The sequence below is a fragment of the Pseudonaja textilis genome, chromosome 8 (genome assembly GCF_049901715.1).
Source record: "Pseudonaja textilis isolate UNSWEBS1 chromosome 8, rPseTex1.2, whole genome shotgun sequence".
NCBI classification, from domain to species: domain Eukaryota; kingdom Metazoa; phylum Chordata; class Lepidosauria; order Squamata; family Elapidae; genus Pseudonaja; species Pseudonaja textilis.
In genome coordinates, this window is record NC_141997.1 from 24,320,114 (window position 1) to 24,339,232 (window position 19,119).

At 37.2% G+C, this 19,119-nt stretch overlaps 1 protein-coding gene across 2 annotated transcripts in view; it reads left to right on the forward strand.

The window, feature by feature from the left end:
- The window catches only part of RASA3 (RAS p21 protein activator 3), a 120,775-nt gene that overhangs the window by 20,211 nt on the left and 81,445 nt on the right, over positions 1 to 19,119 (forward strand). The window contains exon 2 of one of the 2 annotated variants that reach the window (XM_087938544.1): positions 15,360 to 15,425. The exons of the other annotated variant lie outside the window; for it this stretch is intronic. The gene's annotated coding sequence lies outside the window, so the exon portion shown is untranslated. The remainder of the gene's footprint in view (positions 1 to 15,359; positions 15,426 to 19,119) is intronic. 2 annotated transcript variants of the gene reach the window in all.

Sequence of the window (19,119 nt, forward strand, 5' to 3'; positions counted from 1 at the left end):
TCGCATAGAGCTCGGGTCTCGAACCTGGGCTGCCAACTTTCCAGCTGGCAAACCCAGCTTCTTAACTACTGAACCACCATACAGTCCATATGTATCACCACCTGCTAACATAAAAATATCAATACTTTGAGTTAAAATCAACAGCATTTTAAGCACCTGTCATATAAAATGCTAACAAATTTCACTTACAAAATACTACAAAAATGAAATTGAATCAGGGTAGATCATCAAAAGGAATCTTGAGCAGAAATCTATGTATTTTCTGATCAATAGGGTATTGCTGAATGGACATCCTTGGTAAATCCCTGATGAGAAGATAAATTACATGGCTAATTAGAAGCATACATGCCTACATTTTTCACATTCACTAGTGCATTAGTATAATTACATTTTTATTTCATTAATATCAAGTCAGTTTGTTTTCTACAATTTCCTGATAGAGATTCCTACTATCTATTTCTGTCAAGACCAGTCCAGCATAGTTTACTTTAGAGTAAGGGATTTCTTGTTTGCTTGCTTATGTAACTTGCAGAATTGCATACCTCTGCTGTAGCTATTGCATTTTCTGTATGTCAGACTTTGATCTCCTAAACATGTTAGGACTGAATTACTTTGCAAGTGATACTGAATAAATGGTTTGGACCTCACATGAGCAGAAACCCTCTCTGTTAATTAAAGCAGCCTCTCTTTATTAAGGCTTCTGAGCAAGCCTGAAAAAAAGTAGTGGCTGCTTGAAATAGTCAGGTTTTGTTTGTCCAGAACTGAGTATTGAATAACTATTCTCAGATTAACACGAATCTAGAAAACTCAATGTTAACCTCTCCAAACTTGATTGCAGAAAGTACAACTTCAGAAACAGAGTGGTCAAAGCCTGAAATGTACTACCTGACTCTGTTGTTACATCCTCGAACCCCCACTCCTTTAACCTCAAACTAACCACTATTGACCTCACCCCTAAGAGGTCTGTAAGGGGTGTGCGTAAGTGCACCATCGTGTCTCCTGTCCCTGTCCTATTGTCCCCATTTATTTGTACCTATTTCCTGTATTCTTACTCATGTTTATACTTATACCTATTATCTTGTAAGCGATTGACAAATAAAACAAATAATAAATAAATAAATATAGCACAGCAGTGTCCTTTGTAATAAATTTCCAGCTTGCGCTTCAGAGCTGGTGTTAGAGTACATTTTGAATCCATGAAATTCTTTTAGTTGGTCATCATTTCCTTTCTCAACAAGTGTAGGTGGGTGTAATGGAGTTGACTTCATAGGCTGTTATAGGCTACTTGTAGTTTCCACTGATTTTCTTAAGGAAGAAATAGTTTTATCTGTGCCAACACCAAGAGTGTTCTGCTGCACTTTTGTCCCTCATAAGTGTGTCTCTTTTAGTTATCCAGTTCAAAGTGAACTGATAATAGAGGCTCTGGCAAATATTTAGAGAAATTGGGGAGTTAGGTAGAAAGAGGAAACTCAGTCTTTACAGCACTGCATGAAAAGGCCCTTTTTAAGCACAGTGTGCAAATGCTGAACAATCCACTTACATAATTTTTTAAAAATAAAAATGAACAATATTTACATTCTCATGAAATATAAACTCTGACATATATAATGTTACAGTGACAATATAGGAACTGTGGTGCAATCAAGTGCCCTCTGAAAATTTATTACATCAGTTGGAAGTCTAAACCTTTTAGAAAGAACACGTTAAAATGTTTAGTTGTTGCTTTGATCCCTTTTTTATTCTGTTACTAAGATGTGAGAACAGCAGTCAAGTAACACTAACATATACTCAGTGGATTTTCAATTGTTGGATCTAAAAGGCAATTTTATTAGCATGACTGTGTTAAATAAACTGTAAAGATCTTGCAAACAGCAAGCTGCTTTCTGTAATTATTTTGGGAATGTCTTTCCAGTTAAACTGAGAATATTATGAATGCATATGGTAGAAGAGGGATATCAAATTATGTTCTAAAGTAGATATCTCCACATGTTGGGATCCATGGGTGCATTTAGAGTTTAGTGGACTTAACAAGGTGCTAATGTACCCGTGCCCCTTTCACTCATTTGCTTCCTTCGTTCCCGGCTTTGTTTTTTTCTGGGCATGCATGCATATTTTTTAAACAAGCCATTGGACTGCCCCTTTCATCTTTTTATTTCTAAAATAAAAGTACTCATCTGGGTTTAGAATTATTTTTTAAAATGAAGAAGTCACTAGAGGCTGATGCTTTCCATTCCAAAAAGTCAGTTTCCTTAAAAAAAACAACACCAATGTAAACATTCAGAGAAGCCGGCAAGCAAGTATTCCAGTATCTAACAAATTAATGGCACACGATATTATATTTGGAATCCCAAGGGCAACCCAAGTTTATTAAATATATGTTTAGCTGTGCTTAATGAGCTGATTCATTAATAAGTATGTAGAACTGTAGGCTTGAAAATGCTTGTGTATTTTATAGCAATGTATATTTATGAGATGAGAAATATACAATATCTCACAGAAGTGAGTATACCCCCTCACATTTTGTAAATATTTAAGTATATCTTTTCATGTGACAAAACTGAAGAAATAACACTTGGCTACAATGTAAAGTAGTGAGTGTGCAGCTTGTATGACAGTGTAAATGTGCTGTTCCCTCAAAATAATGCAGCCATTAATATCAAAACTCCTGGCAACAAAAGTGACTACACCTCTAAGTGATAATGTCCAAATTGGGCCCAAAGGGTCAATATTTTGTGTGGCCGTCATTATTTTCCAGCACTGCCTTAACCCTCTTGGGCATAGAGTTCAGTAGACCTTCAAAGGAGTCCTCTTCCACTCCTCCATGTCGACGTCACAGAGCTAGTGGATGTTGGAGACCTTGCGCACCTCCACCTTCCATTTCAGGATGCCCCACAGATGCTCAATAGGGTTTGGGTCTGGAGACATGCTTGGCCAGTCTATCACCTTTACCCTCAGCTTCTTTAGCAAGGCAGTGGTTGTTTTGGAGGTGTGTTTGGGGTCGTTATCATGTTGGAATACTGCCCTGTGGCCCAGTCTCTGAAGGGAGGGGATCATGCTCTGCTTCAGTATGTCACAGTATATGTCGGCATTCATGGTTTTCTCAATGAACTGTAGCTCCCCAGTGCCGCCAGCATTCATGCAGCCCGAGACCATGACATTCCCACCACCATGCTTGACTGTAGGCAAGACACGCTTGTCTTTGTACTCTTCACCTGGTTGCCGCTACACACTCTTGACACCATCTGAACCAAATAAGTTTATCTTGGTCTCATCAGACCACATGATATGGTTCCAGAAATCCATATCCTTAGTCTGCTTGTCTGCAACAAACCATTTGCAGGCTTTCTTGTGCATTATCTTTAGAAGAGGCTTCCTTCTGGGACGACAGCCCTGCAGCCTACTTTGATGCAGCATGCAGTGTATGGTCTCAGCCCTGACGGGCTGACCCCCCACCCTTTCAACCTCTGCAGCAATGCTGGCAGCACTCATATGTCTTATTTCCCAAAGCCAATCTCTGGATATGACACTGAGCATGGGCACTCAACTTCTTTGGTCAACCATGGCAAGGCCTGTTCTGAATGGAACCTGTCCTGTTAAACCGCTGTATGATCTTGGCCAACGGGCTGCAGCTCAGTTTCAGGGTCTTGGCAATCTACTTATAGCCTCGGCCATCTTTATGTAGAGCAACAATTCATTTTTTCAAATCCTCAGAGAGTTCATTGCCATGAGGTGCCATGTTGAACTTCCAGAGACCAGTATGAGAGAGTGAGAGCGATGACACCAAAATTAACACACCTGCTCCCCTTTCACACCTGAGACCTTGTAACATTAAGAACATGACACCAGGGAGGAAAAACTGCTACTTGGGCCCCATTTGGACATTATTACTTAGGGGTGTGCTCACTTTTGTTGCCAGGGGTTTAGACATTAATGGCTGTGTATTGCATTATTTTAAGGGGACAGCACATTTACACTGTTATACAAGCTGTATACTCACTACTTTACATTGTAGCCAAGTGTCATTTCTTCAGTGTTGTCACATGAAAAGATATATTTAAATATTTTCAAAATGTGAGGGTATACTCACTTCTGTGAGAAACTGTATATGTCCATATTGCACAGGCTTATAACTTTTAATAAAATATTTTTTGAAAATGGACCTTAAAATGCAGCCCCATGCTTCTGGCCTGCAAGAAAACCCATGTTTTGCAGCATAACAATATTTTGCTATCTTAAATTCCCTGTTTTGGGGACACTGTGTTTGAACAATGTTTTTTTGGGCAAAAGTCTCTGCAATACCTGACAAGTGATGTGCTCACTTCATAAGCAACATATTTCATCATTTGCTAAAATGAATGGTGCATAGCAAGAAATCGAGAGAGTGCTGTAATGTGGAAATGAAACTTAGAGGTGCTAAATGCCACTGCCTGTCTTGTGTTAATGTTTCTTCTGCCATAAATAGAGGAAGTGGTGATTCATGTTTAGCTCTTGATCTGGAGCCATGGAAGAACTTAGTATCTCTGGAACCTGATGAGGCTCACTTGAGGTCATGAGTGTATTGCACAATCTGTCTGGCAAGTCACAAAATCCAATTCTATTTCGCAGCTAGAATGAAGGTCAGAAATTTGAAACGTTGAAGAATCAGGTGTTGGTAGCATTCTCTTAATTTGTTTTTGTTTTTTTTAAGTTTTACAGTTAAGATTTAAAAATGTAGGTCCCTTTCAGTTCAGGTCTGTGTGGTATGTAGAACATCATGTCAGTGCAGATTATCAGCCTATCAGGAGATTAATACAACTTTTTTTTTCTTAATACAGTAGTGTTATAAATATGGAAGTGGAAGAGAGTTGAGCTGGTGAACAAATTGTAACCCTTTAGGACAAATATAGAACACCAACTATGTATGGTGGCCTGCCAGGTGTTTTACACTCCCTTTTTTAGTTGCAGGCAGGCAGCAAAAGTCTTGATTTATCAGCCTGCAACCAGCCTAGAGTCCTGCTGATCTTTGTCTGAACTGAACTCAGCTGCAAATTGTCAAGAGCAAATATGATACTGTGTTGGGAAATTGCAGGTTGAAATCAACACTTGGCTAAAAAATTATTTGGGTTGACACTCTGTAGTGACCAGTTTAAATGATCTTTGGAAAGGAAATTTGGCAGTAATAAGCTAAATGTGAAATAGACCAGTGGTCCCCAACCTTTTGGGACCAGATTCACGCAGGAACACTTTTTCAAGGACTGGTTAGGGTTGGTTGGTTGGTTGGTTGGTTATTTATTTATTTATTTATATTTATATTTTTTATTTTATTTACTATTACACTATCAACTCACCAAAATTAACCAATGTTGGAGGATTATTAAAAATGTGTATAAGTGCAAGACTAGACTTCAGTAAAATCATCATGATTCAGTTGATCATGATCAAATAAAAATATATGTTTGGCAAAAATATATGTTTTCTCCAAAAGCGTTTTGTAAGGTAATAATCCGCAATTCAGATTTTACATTTAGGATGGGTTTGATCTCCCATATGGTCTTCAGCTTTCCACAATCTCAACAATTGTAAAATGTGTGGGGAATTCAGAGAGTCCAAGTCCACACATTTTAAAGTTGTTGAGGTTCAGAAATCCAGGCATATAAGGAATTCTGGGGATTCATTCCAAATACCTGGAGAGCCCACTTCTTTCCAGATCTCTCTTGCCCCATTTCGCTGCAACCCCTTGGCAAGCAGAGCATTGTCTAGAATTCTTGAAATAAGCTGAAATAAGACTTTCAATTACCTGGGAATAAATCCATATTAAACCAGTCAAACTTTTAGTAGATATTCACTGTGTAGCTTGGCTAAAGCAACATTCTGCCCTGTGTGTTTTAGGATTCTCGTCTCTTTCGCTCTCTTCTCTTCTCCCGGTTGTTTCAGGTGGCGACTGCCTCCGCCCGGCGCCTTTCGTCGTGCACCCTCGTCCTCCCCCGGCTGACAGCTCTGCCGCTGCCACTGAGCCATGGCCCCGGCGCCCCTCCGGCACCCCGGACAAGCGCAGGGCTGCTTTCGGGGGCTCCCACGAGGGGCCTGGATCGGGATCTGAGCCCCTTCATTCCACCCCACTCCAGCTTTCGGCTCACACGCCTCTCTCTCGCTCCCTTGCCCCAGGCGGAAAGAGGCGCTGCGTGGCGGAGCCGCTGAGGCGAGCTTTCTCCCCACCCCGCGTTCCTTTCTCCCTCAGGCCACCGACTGGCGCTGCTGAGGGCAGACTTCCCTTTGGCCGGAGACATCATTTTTTTCACAGCCAAACAGATAGAAATACAGCCAGATTCCTCGTATTTGGCCGGAAAAACGGCCAGATGGCAACCCTGTTCAATGTCCCGTTTTTCTCCAGCCATGCACAGCGTGGAGCTGACATTTTTGGTCGAGGCTGAGGGACGGCGTCAAAACCAGCACTTGATCCAGCACGTAGAAACAAGATGGCGCCCAAGCAAAGTAGGTGGCCCAGTCCAAAATGATCCCCGGACCAGTACCGGTCTGGGGACCGGCAGTTGGGGACCCCTGAAATAGAACATTGAAACTATAGTATGTGATAGGTAAAACAGAGTTCTCTTTATTCTGTGGATAAGACACTTTTGTGTCACTTCCTTTCTTTCCTTTACTTAGTTTTCAGCCTTATTTCAACCTCTCTATTCCAGAAGGAATTTCTTTTTGCTACAGATAGTCTTCGACTTGCAATCATAGCCGGGACCAGAATGTCCGTTGCTAAGTACAGTGGCTGTTAAGTGAGTTGTGCCCAATTTTACAATCTTTTTTCATAATGGTGGTTAAGCAAAACACTGCCATTGTTAAGGGAATCACATGGTGATTAAACAAAATGGGATTCCACCATTGACTTTGCCTACTGAAAGCTAGCTGGGAAGGTCACATATGATGATCCCATGATCCAAGGATGCTGGAACCATCATAAAAACATGTAGTTGCCTAGTGCTTGATTTTTTATTATGTGACCATGGGATTGCTGCAGTGGCTGTAAGCGTGAGGACAGGTTTTAAGTCATTTTTTTCAGTGCTGTTACTTTGAACAATTACTGAAAGAATGGTTGTAAGTCAAGTTATTTATGTTGTTGTTAGTTGCAAAGTTGTGTCCGACCCATTGCGACCCCATGGCCTTCCTTCCTCTATCATTTTCTGGAGTCCATTTAAGCTCATGCCAACTGCTTTAGTGACTCCACACAGCCTCCTCATTCTCTGTCGTCCCCTTCTTCCATTGCCCTTAATCTTTCCCAGCATTTGGCTCTTCTCCAGTGTGTCCTATACTCACTGGAGTTGCCTATACTTTTCCTTAGGCATACAGCTAATCAAACTCAGCAGATGTAGAAACAATCATCACCGAAACAGCAAAGAATAAAGAAATGATAGAGAGGTGCTACTTACAAAAAAAATCTACTGAGGACAGAAACAAATAAAATACATTTACTTACGAAGTATTGAATTATTGATTTCTGGACCTTGTAATCATGTGCATTGTTTTACAATTCACATTTCTATAAGTGAGAAGTTCTTGGAGCTGCCTAGAAGTAGGATACCAGGCTAAGTGGTTTTATAGTTCCTCGAATCCTCAACTTTTTAAGGAGTGAAGTTCCTTTTTTTAATTCTTCAGAAAATGACTAATGAGGAAATACTCTTATAAACAGTATATATTGTTTTATATTATCTAGTTGGTATAAATTGTTTACATTATCCTGGCAATCTTCTATGATTTTTCTTTGAATTTCTAGATGTTAGAATTTCTGTTTTGTATTATTTTATATATTTACATACCTGTATTTAATCTAATAAAATTAATTACTTTCTACCTTCACCCCCCATAATTGAATTCTCGCTTCTTATAAAATAGCTTATAATTACAATCTTTAAAAAGCCTGATTTTATATGAGTTCAAGAGGAGTTAGCTGATGAATTGAGAGTAGACAGGAATCAAAATTAAATAGAAAATGCAGCATCTGAAGTAATTTAACCAGCAACATCTTAGTCAAAACTCCTCTGTCTTTTCTGTTATCAGTAAGATGAGGTTGGATTAAGACAGAATATATTATTATTTGCTGGAAACCAGTGTTTAATAAGGATTGATCTAAATGCAGGAATTGTTTTTTGCCTTGCTTTTTATTGGGGTTGTAGGTAAGTATTCATCCATCAGGAGAAGTGACAATGCTAGCTTATCTGATTCTTCTTTGCAACTTTTATACTTTCATATTTGCTTTCAGCCATTGATCTTCCATAATTATCTGACCCATTTGAGCCATCTATCCAATAAGATTAATTAGACCAGGGGTCGCCAACCTTTTGGATCTCAGGGACCACCAAACTCATAATTTTATATCCCAGGGACTACTAACTGGTTCTGTGAGTGTGGCTAATTTGTGGGCACGGCTTGGTGATCATGTGACTGGCTGGCCATGGCTTGTATGTAAATATTATAAATATTTATATAAATATTGAATTTTTTATAAAAAAGAGCAACTTTTACCCAAAATCAGGTAAAGCAGGCAGATTGAGTTGCTCACAGAATCACAGATTGAATCACAGATTGCAGGAAATACGACTTCAGCAACAGAGTGGTCAATATCTGGAATACTCTACCTGACTCTGTGGTTTCTTCCCCAAAAACTTTAACCTTAGACTGTCTACTATTGGCCTCACCCCTTTCTTAAGAGGTCTGTAAGGGGTGTGCATAAGCGCACCAATGTGCCTACCATCCCTGTTCTATTGTTTCTTTTCTTTTTTTTATTTTTCTTATATGTATCCATGTATTCATAACTATGTTTTTACTTATACCTTTTATCTTGTAAGCAATTGACAAAAATAAATAAATAAATAGATTCATTCAGAGATCTATCTATCTGCCATTGGCTAGCTCAGTCTGTCACATAAAGTTTGCTTGCAAGCTAACTCATAAAATTAACTCACAACACACCATGCATATAAATATTGAATTTTTTATAAAAAAAGAGCAACTTTTACCCAAAATCAGGCAAAGCAGGCAGATTGAGTTGCTCACAGAATCATTCAGTGATCTATCTGCCATCGGCTAGCTCAGTCTCTCAAATTTGCTTGCCGTAATTTGCTTGCAAGCAAACCTTCAGTCCTAAGGGAGGTTTAACTGTGCTGAGCTGAAGATCTAAAGACTAGCTAGAAAGCAAGAAATCCAACCATTTCCTGCTTCCTAGCTAATCTAAATCTCCCGGCACAGCAGAACAGATGATGGTTGGAAAACGGAAAAATAGCAATTTAGCAGGCAAGTTTACCGGGTAAGGAATGAATGGGCGGGGAGTGTTCCCGTGGACCATGTGGACCACACAGCCTTGTGTTCCCAAGCAGCCTGGATTAATTGCTTTGTGGGGTGCTCTGGGGGTGAGATTTCTCTGCGGCCCACCAAAATTTTCTCGCGGGCCACCGGTTGGCGACCTCTGAATTAGACCATAAGATGAAAGCTAAGATAGACTAGGAAATGGAATCTTATCTTACAAGGAAGACTTTCTACCTGTTTTTTTTTTTCTTCAAAATTTCACCAGCTACAATACAGAGCCATATTGAAATTGGGCAGTTATAGTAGATTGGTGGTAGAGCTGAGGTTAGTATAGAGAAGAATCAAGTTCAAACTGGCATCTCCAGTAAGGCATGAGAAGCCTTCAAGCAGAAACGCTGGATAGTGGTTGCTTTCTAGTAGTAATATTAGCCTGATCAATGAATGAACTGACAAAGTACAAATAGTCCTTGACTTATGACTGGTTGCTTAGCAACTGTTTGAAGTTATGACAGCCCATGAAAAGAGGACTTAAAACCAGATTTCAAGTTCCAATGGCTGACACCCGCCCCCCTCAAGGTTATGTGGCTGCGTTTTGGGCACTCAGCAACTGAGCCACATTTACAGTTCCTTGCCACATCCCATGGTCACATGAGTATAACTTATGGCATTTATTTCCAGTTTCTGGAAAAAAAAACCCATTATGAATAATGGATTCACTTAATGATTGAAACATTTGCTTTATGACTGCCATAAAAAAGAACATAAAACTGGCACAGTCATATAGTGAACCAATTAAAATTATTATGACTTATGACTGAAATTGTGGGCTCAATTATGGACATAGGTCAAGGACTACTATAAAAGAGTAGGCTCTGTTTTGTGACACTTTTACAGTATTCCAACTCTCAGTGATGAATTATGCTCTCCGCAAACTATACCAAATTCAAAAATGTAAACATAACCTTATGAGATAATACAAAACATAAATTTCTGGTCTAGTTTAAGGAACCATCCACAGAATTAACAAATACAGATAAATATATTGGCCATGATTTCTGAAGTCAGGCTAGTCAGAATTTTCCTACAATGTTAATTTAGTGTTTGTGACATCTTGTTAATTGGCTGTTTGGTGGTGGTGTGGTTATGAAAAAGTGTGGAAAAATTAAGTAGTAGTTCATTGGTTTTCAGGTAGAATATAATGGGAGTGTTTGCCTGTTAATAATCCTCTCTCTCCAGATTTTAGTCTTCTTCCCTAGTATGATTCTACGTGATAGAATCTGATGTTGTTTCAAGTCTTTGTCATCTCTCTGTCCCTCCCTCCCTCCCTTTATTCTCTCCCCAGTAAAGTGAAAATGGTACAGTGAGATTCAACACTTCTAAATCTGTTCAAGCATATGTCTAGTTTATGAAAGTCTTTTATCTAAACTATTATGCCCCTTTTTAAGATGGATTATTTAGAGTTGCTTTGCAAGAGATGGAAAGCACTTACATTCAGTTTGCTCTGGTTATTGTACCTTCTTTCCTCTCTGGGGGATGAGTCTGTAACAATAGTAAACAAAGTCCATGAGGGTTTCATCATAAGTGGTTTAATTGGAATACTCTCTCTCTCTCTCTCTCTCTGTAATGTAGTTGGAAAAATGTAGTATTCAGTAGAATATTGAATTGAATACAAATTGTATTTATTAGAAGTAATTTGATAGATATACCTTGGCACATGCTGCCACATCTAGAAGGGAGTTTGAGTGATATTGGATGATGAAGTTTAGGCTTCAATTTTCCTTTAAAAAAATATAAGAACTACCATATTCTTAGCTTGCTAATGGCTGATCTTTTCTTTGTGACACAGAGCTGTTTATGCCTTACTGTAGTCTATATTTAGCCATCCTTTTAAAATAAACTATATTACAGCTTTCCTTGTTATGCAGACCATGTGTTTGTTACAGTTATATCCCAAAGTATGAATTTGTCTTTAAGTTGGTAAAATATATTTTTGATGTTTAATGTTCTGGAACTTTAAACAAGTAGCTTTCACTTATTGCAGATATATTTCTAAGAAAGTAACAGCTCCTCACCAACTTCTTGTGTGGTGTCCCACTTGGCTTTAATTTTGCAAGCCAAACTCTACCCCATTGCTTTCATTGTATATTTTGACTAAAATAGCTGTAAACACCATGAAGAAGCTATGCATAATGGGTTGGATCCAGCTGTAGTTATGTAGTACATCTATTGAAAGCAGTAGGAATTCAGTCCAATTTGTTTCAGAGGATATACTCTGAATACAATTAAGTCTAAATCATACCTTATTTTTAAACACAGCTGCTTTTCATGCTGATCTGTTTTTCAACTCCTGGCTACAAATTTATATTTTTCAATTAAAATAATAAGAAGCAGAATAAATAACATATTACTTGACAGTGGCCATATTAACAAAAGTTATACATATAATTTTATTGACTTAACTAGTATATAAAGTAATTAACAACTTTATGTACTCTTGATTAATGTACATTTATATACATAGGATAAAAAAAGAAGGGCCCAGAGCAGAGAAGGAAGACAAGAATATGCCTTTTGCTATGTGCCGCCTTATATTATGTAAACAATGTTCTTCAAGGCAGCAACTTGACTTTGTTTGCTTGCTTGTTAGAGTTAAAGACCATCTGTCCTTCAGAGGCTAAAGGTGGAAGATACAAATTATGTAACATTATTTTCATATAATTCATTTTAAAAAACTTTTTATTCCAGTTTGCAATTTGTCTTGTATTGTTGAGTGTGGTTTTATATTTGCTAAGCATCTTAGCAGAATAGTAATTTGAATGCCCAGAGCTAACTTAGTACCCTTGCCCCCTCTGAAGCCACCACCTTCCTGATACAAAGTGTGTATCCACTTTATCTTTCCAGTAGGAAAATGCTGTAACAGTATGTTTTAAATATTTGTGGGTATCTCAAGTGTGATTCAAATGCTTTCAGTTTCTTTTCTTTTTCAAAGCACTTTTCCCAAAGCAGGAATGGATTGGCCAACAGAGCCACTTCCTCATATTTAAACATTTACCTGAAATGTTGTTGAGATGGCCACAAGACCGATTACAAAAACCACAGCTTAAAAACACCTCGTCAGAATATCACCCAAGACAATGTAAAGGCTAGTTTATTGAAGTCAGCTACTTATTTGTGAGGTTATTATGGTCAAGTTTATTTTTGCATGTTCCTGGCAAGCAGTGCAGTTGTTTGCAGTAAAACAATGAATATAATTAAGCAATGGTAAATTACATCAGTTAAAATAACATTTTGTAGAGAGCCAGGGAGATGACCTTGGGGAAGGAATTCAGTGGCCATTAAGGAAATACCAGGTGCAGAAGAAACATGTGTTAGGTCCAGGGAAGTGGGGGAGGAGTGTTAGAAACATATTCAGACTACCCCCCCCCCTTTCCTGGGGTATAAAAGAAAGCTAAGGGAAAACACAGACAGATTTGCAAGGTTTTGTTATTACAGCCTACTTCAATAAAGTGTAGTTCTAGTCTTTCTGTTTCTTGATCTGGCCCATCTTGAAAGGCTAATACAGAACCAGTAAATTGACAAAATTCAACTAGCCCTTATGCAGAGTCATACATGGGCAAAATAGGGAGAAAAGTGACTGTTTAGCTTTCACTTAAAATGAACCAGCAAGGACCATATTCCAACTTTATTTATCAAATGTATATGGGCTACCCATCTTACAAGAAGTGACTCTGAGTGGCATTCAGCAAAAAAGTTTAAAACAATAGGCATGCCAAACACAGTCATGTTTTAAAAAATTGAAAAACACACACAAGAGATTTGATTAACAGTAGATCTACCTCAAGAGTTCTCTAGTCAGCTGAAATTCCCCACAGGCCTGATGCTGAAGCTAAATCTTGAAGGACTTCTGAAAAATAAGGAAAGATGGAACTGACCTCACTTTGTAACAACTTTAACCTAACCTAACCTAACCTAACCTAGATTGGTTCAGCAAAACAGCCTTTTAGGCTACAAAGTTAAATATTATCATACACAGGTATCTAAGTTACCAAACTTGGAAAATGGAAAGCCTTGAATGGGAATTTTTTGCATCTGATCTTATGAGTTAGGCTTAAGTGCTTTCTCTTTCATATGTAATATGGGAAATAACAATATTGAGTTACATTAGAATGGGGATTGGTAAAAGTGAGTGGATAATCCTGCACACGTGTTCAGGTAAAGCATTTGTGCACACACAAGATGTGATGGGCTTGGGAGAGAATCCCTAGATCTTCCAAAAATTTCATTCCCAGTAACTGCAAAGATTTTTCCTCTATTCAGAAGGGAAAATGGTAAAGATAATCATGGGAAGGGAGAATACAATATTAGAAGAATCAATAAAAAAGGGACAAGCGACTTAAATCTGAAGATGCTTAGTTTACTCATTTGCTTCTCAATAGTTTTGTATTTGTACTTCTCCATAGCTAGAATAATGTATTGTTAGAGCTGCATTGATTGGATGGGGGAAAACAAACCTGAGTGTCTGACCTGGATAAAAGGTTTAATCGTTAGGCCTCAAATTTTATGCAAGTTCAAATTGATTTTTTAATCTTTTGTTAATTAATCCAGTTTCATGCATTTCAATCTCTTTTGCTACCTCATTAAAATTAACAAGATATAATGAGATCAGTGATATTAAAGTTAACCTACCATCTGGACTGAAATTCTGTATTCCTATATTCATAGAACTCAAAATTTATTTCCTCACTTTATGACATTGAAGGAGAACTTCTTGAAGAACATTTGTGAATCAAAATAAGCTAGAATCTGACTTTTATTGTCTTCAGTGTATTGGATAATGACTCAGTTTTGCTTTGACTTGATTCTCAGATCTAGATTCATACAATGATTTTTTTTCCTCTCAAAAGTTCAAATTAGTCACTGTTTTGAAATTTTGTACAAAAAAAAAATCACAAAGCAGATGTTTGGTCCTTAATTTACAGTATGTGCTTTATTTTTGTCTGCCCACTATTGTAAAACAAAAAAGACTAGCCATTTTTAATGAACTGGAGAATAATGTTTTTCAGTCTCTTTTCATGATCATATTTTTTTCTGAAACAAACCACATGATATATATTTATATCAAATTTAATCTTTTTTAAAAGTTTGTATTTATTATATATCTACATAAACTTTTAAAACACTAATAAAATATTTTTTTATAAATGTTACAGTTTACAAATTTTAATTACTGATTTCTAATATTTTTTTAATTAAGGGGAAAATGTAGGCGAAGGAGTGGCAGAGCTTGCGGGCAAGCTTAAGAGGGATCAGCCTAGAATCCCTATGTAGCCATAAATGTACTAAGTCCTACTCATTGTGAATTCCATTGACCCCTATCTACTTTTAGTAGCCTAATCATTAGTTGGATTGTTCATGCCTATGTACAGGAATATTTCCATCTGTTTAAATGGAACATGTGGTCTTGGTGTTTTGTGCCTGACAGAAAATGGATCTCTTATTTTATGCATGCTTATGTGGAAGAAATTCTCTTTTTAATCAGAGAGAATTACTCCTGAAAAAGTGTGTTATTATCATTTTCTTATCAAGTATGTTTGCCTATTGATACAAATTAACATATATATTGGTGATTCTTATTCAGCCTATGTACAATGCACACATGTGTATATCTATACGAAGAATTTCTTTGTAAGGAATAAAAGATTTGAATGTGCAACCTTGTGTTTTAATACAAACTATGCAGTGGTGGGGAAAGTGCATCTTTTAGTCCAAAAAAATACAGTAATTTGCTCTTGTTAGCAAGCTTTTTCTGAAAGAAGGTTGTGGCAAAAGAATTTCTAGATCCAGTCTCCCACAAAAACCTCCTTTGGTATCCTGCCTTACCTGATTTTATATTTAAGTGGTATGTTGAAAAAAATGTGCACAGATATAATCTAGTATTGTTAGTGTGATGGCTTACCTTGTAAAAAGGACTTAAAGTTAAGCAAGATAGCAGGGTGTGTTCTAGGGGTTTGATTATGATGATTAAGGAACATTAGGGTAAATTGCTGTTGTGTGATTATTTTTGTCTTCCATAGCATCCATCTCTGAACAAGAAGAAGAGGGATAAAATGTCTGAGAGCTCTCCACAAACTCCAAGACAGGTCATAAATCAAACATGATGACTTAGACTTTTGGATGTTTCCTATTTTTTGTTGTTGTTATTATTCTTTATCCTAAAATAACATATTTTACTGGGTCAGCGTAATCTGATTTTATCCTGATTACCTACCATAGTTTGACAAAGCAATTGGCTGCTGGTAATCTGAGGAAACACTGTAATTAAAGTAGGCCTTTGACTATACAACCTCTTACTAGAGAAGTAAATAAAGAGAGCCTGTAAAAATTCCTGTCTGGCTCTCAAATGAAGCTTGATTAGTGAACACTGTTGAATATCCCAGTTTACTTTTCAGTATGAAATGGCATTTGCGTCTTTGGATGAAGATGGGAGAAGATGAATTCTCTTTTAAATAACCTGGTATTTTGCCACTAATACGCTTTACTGCTTAACATGAGCTTGCTTACAGCTTTTTAAATGCCTTAAGAACTGCATTTTTTTAAAGATTCTCAGAACATCTTTAATTTCAAAAAGCCGAAATAAGAGGAACATGATCAAAACAGTAGTAGATTATGGCCATGATGAATGTAAGAAATAGGTTAAGCTTCGTTTACTATATCCTATGGACAACTCCTAAGAAATAAAGTATAATAAAAACACATTTGATTCTTGGGGGTTATGTTTTTTATCCTTACAACAAAACAACTTTCTTCAATGAGGACTGTACTTGCTAGATACTGTAGGTACATTATTTCAGTGCTTTAATTCAGGACACGAACAGGGAAAATAGAACAAAAAAATCTTGAACTCAGATTATAATTTGAGTATCTTAAAATTATCACAGAAAAAAAACTCAATTCTTAGTCTCAAAAGGCAACAAAATAGTGTTGGATTGTACAATTACTATCATTATTGTCAGTCATTTAGTCACAGATCAGACAAACCCATTCCAAAGTTTTTAAAAAGATAAAGTGTAAATAAGACTCAATAATTCCTGAAAGGGACAGTGATAGTTTGACATCTGGCTGTGTTCATATCGAAGCAAAAAAACACAACAGTGGATTTGGAGAAGTGGCATCAACTACAAGTCTATATGCGTAGGGGAGCAATGGTAAGCCACAGCCTACGTTTGAGGCCGTCTGCAATGGCCAATTTGGACTTTTGACAAACCAGCCTATCCCTTTTCTGATAACTTGCTACAGTGAAAAGAATTGGCAGCCTGCATTTTGCTTCTTTGACAGCTTCCTTTCAGAACAGTGAAATGTTAGCTTATTTAAGCTGAATATAAATTAGCATAGCTGAAAATAAATTAATAAATCCCATTTAGTCAAGTATACTTTTTGAGTAAACAATTACAAGATTTCAGAGGTTATTTTGCATTGTTTTTCATAATTTAAAATACTGCTTTGCATTTGGCCATCAGTTCTTTAAACAAAACAGAAGAAATGTTAGTGGATAATTCTCAGTAACTAGCTGGTGAAGTATTAGTTACATGTCTGGTGGACTTACGTCCATATTTTTAGTTATTCTTTAGCATAGCAAACTGATTCTTTAGTGCAAAGATTGCTCTAAAGAATGTCTGAGATCTGTTGCAGTACTCTACCCAATTTTATATTGAGCACTAATGTTCCAATAATATATGAATATATTACTGTTCTGTATGCTATTTTGTGCTTCTGATGATAAGTAAAATTGAAATGATAAACACATAAAATCAGAATTGTCATATTGACTCTTAGACTAGATTTAAGAATAGAGAAGAAAAGCTGTTTTTGTTGGTGTTGCAATACCTATTTGGGGCTACATTTTTGAAGGAAAATAGAAGTTTAAGATACTATTGTGGTTCGCCGGAAGCCTGTGCAGACGGCAGCGGAATCGGACAGTGTGGAAGAACCGGGACCAGTCAGGGAGTCTGGAGAAGACTCGGACGAGGCTCCTGCATCCGATGCAGAGATGGGGCCAGGACCATATGGGAGTGGTGTGCTGACTCCGGAGCCTCCGGAGTCTGGCAGCAGCGAGGCAGAGGAACAAGCGGGGCCTGTACCCAGTGCTCATGTGCGCAGAGCTGCTAGAAGGCAAGAGCAGTTGAGACAAAAGGGGCAACTTGGGAGTAAGGCTTGGAGGTGGTTGCCCCTCCCATAAGGTAAAGGACAGGCAAAAGTAAAGAAACCTTTGTAGGAAGCAAAGTCGTTCATTCTGTTTGGATTAATTCTTGAAGCTCTGTGTGGGCTTTGTACTTTGGTTGGTTTTTTATAGTTAATTTGGCACTTTAGTTGCTGGCAGCAATTCAAAGGAAAGGAATGTGGGTGCTTATCTCGAGAGACTCATTACAGGCTGGGAATGAACATAATTCCCAGCATTGAAATAAAACAAAGAGTTGTTTTAACTAAGTGTGTGCTTAATTACGGTCTTGGGAAGTCTTGGTCAGAACAGATGCAGTACACACATAATACATGTAGTCCTTGACTTATGATGACAAATTATATTGCTAAGGAAGTAGGTTGTTAAATGAGTCTCACACAATTTTAGAACCTTTATTGCCACAGTTAGTAAGTGAATCACTGTAATTGTGGAGTGAATCATGCAGTTATTATGTGAATCCAGTTCCCCCATTGTCTTTGCTTGAAGCTGGCTGGGAAAGTTGCCAATGGTGATCACATGACCCCCGGATGCCGCAACCAGCACGTGCTGGTTGCCAGACACTCAAATCACGTGACCATGGGGATTATGGTTGTGAGTGCAAGGAGTAGTCATAAGCATTTTTCAATGCTGTTGTAACTTCAGATAGTTGCTGAATGAATGGTGGTAAGTTGAGGACTACCTGTACTAGATGATAGTTAGTTGTCTCATTCCATTTGGAACTGTTGGATTCAGAAACACGAAATCAAATGACAAAATCAGTTGAACATGAAACGTGCAAGATTCTTTTTTTCCAAAAAATCTTTTTAGACTGACTTCTGTTGATTTCTTTCTCTCCTAAAATTAATTGCTAGCTTTGTTAATATAAAAATAGACCAGTTTAGGATGCTGATGCCCACTGCTTTTGAGAGGACATCATGTGTGATAAGATAAGACGAAAGGTTCTTTCCTCTTATCTAAGTAAGGTAGTTAACTTTATTTTTAAAAACTGATTACAAATGGGAAATAGTTCAACCCTACAATTTGGTTCAAGTTTTTGTTTTGCTTTGTTTTATTGATCTTTTTAAAAATTAGTTGACTTGCATTCCATCAAGTTTCTAAATTAATTTTAACTCCTTAATAATTACACTTCATTTTAAAAGAAAACCTTTAATGTTTTTAATGATTGAAGTACTAAAAAAAGAAATTGAAAGAAAAAATAAAGACTCAATCCACCATAATAAAAACTGTAAATAAATGCATGCTTTAGATTAGGAAAGGCATAGACAAATGCAGAAGGTAACAATATAATTCATAAGCAGCTCTAGGGAAATTCATACTGAGGAGTTGGACCCATAGGAAGAAATTAAAAAAACAGTTATGGCATAATAAACATAAGATTGACATAAGAAAAACAAAAAATATTAAAAAGCATATTGCTATGTTAACATTTAAACAATACAATAAAAATCTAAATAATGGTTGGAAAGTTGAAAATTAATGAATAGCAGTTAAAGTTGAACTTATTTACAGTTTAAGGTGCATGGTCTTTGGGATTACAGTAAATATTACTCTGTACAAAACAAACAGTGAAGATAAAAGGAGGTTAGGATGAAATTGGA